Raw genomic sequence first — 1,054 nt, 5'->3', positions numbered from 1 at the left:
CTTATTTCCCACATTGTGCAAGAGGAGCACACCACTGGTCTGAGGTCTCCTGTCACAACGTCTCTCTCGATGCAGCGAGTTACTCCCATTAAGAGCATTTAAATGCAGCAACCTTCCTTCGCTTCAAACATTTTCCATTATAATCAAAAGCCCCGATCTTTACTGAAGATAATATTTTATACTTTAAAAACTTTTAAAAAACTCTTGGCTGTTCCCATTGGGACCATGTGAATTTCTGAACAGCCTGAACTAAAACTGCAGCTGTGGTTCACCTTCTCCCTGTCTCCCCTCGCTCTGTTTACACCCAACTCCAGAACACTCTCATTGAGCCAAGCAGCCCTCACAGTGCAGCCCTGTCATTTTCATTGTCTGCTCACACCTACACTGCCCTCAGCCTCCTGTACTGTCCCAATGCATCCCAATGGGAGATCAGGAACTGGATCGTCCATAAGGAATTTTAATGAGAAGTTTGCAGGGAATTGAAAATAAAGAGTTTACAGGTTAGCATCATGAAGTGGGTGATTGGGTCTAAATCTGAGAGTTCATATAAAGAGACGAGGTGTAATTTGGATAAATCTGTGCTCCCTCTCAGGCCAATACCCTCTTCCACAGCTGCAGGGCCCAGAATTGAGCACAAACCCCAAGGGTGCTCAATTGCCTCTGGAAGTCGTGTGACGAGTATTAACAGAGATCCAGGAAAATAGCGCGAACGAATCTTTGATTGAATTGAAGCGTGAACTCTGGTTCTCCTCCGAGACGGTGCCAGGTCTGCCTAATACTGCACATATTTCATGTTTTGCATTTGTTGGTGAAAACAACTGAGACTGGTTGATTTGCTGCAGAAAAAATCCACCAGTCATCACGGGTACAGCGATCAAGTCGTGCGTCTAACGCTGTCAAATGTTTTATTGTCCAGACGGCGCTTCCGGCTTTGTGGAGCACGTTGTTTTAAAACACAGCAACCACACCAGCGCTGCATGTGGTCAGTGTGGGGATCGAACCCACGACCTTGGCGTTATTAGCACCACGCTCTAACCAGCTGAGCTAACCGACC

At 46.3% G+C, this 1,054-nt stretch overlaps 1 non-coding gene across 1 annotated transcript; it reads right to left on the bottom strand.

Annotated features, from left to right (window-relative positions):
• Nucleotides 1-980: 980 nt before the first annotated feature.
• trnai-aau (transfer RNA isoleucine (anticodon AAU)) lies at nt 981-1,054 on the bottom strand. Its single transcript has one exon. It is a non-coding gene; the product is annotated as a tRNA-Ile (tRNA).

Source organism: Chiloscyllium punctatum, chromosome 41, assembly GCF_047496795.1.
Source record: "Chiloscyllium punctatum isolate Juve2018m chromosome 41, sChiPun1.3, whole genome shotgun sequence".
NCBI lineage: Eukaryota > Metazoa > Chordata > Chondrichthyes > Orectolobiformes > Hemiscylliidae > Chiloscyllium > Chiloscyllium punctatum.
This window is presented reverse-complemented; position numbering and strand designations above follow the sequence as displayed.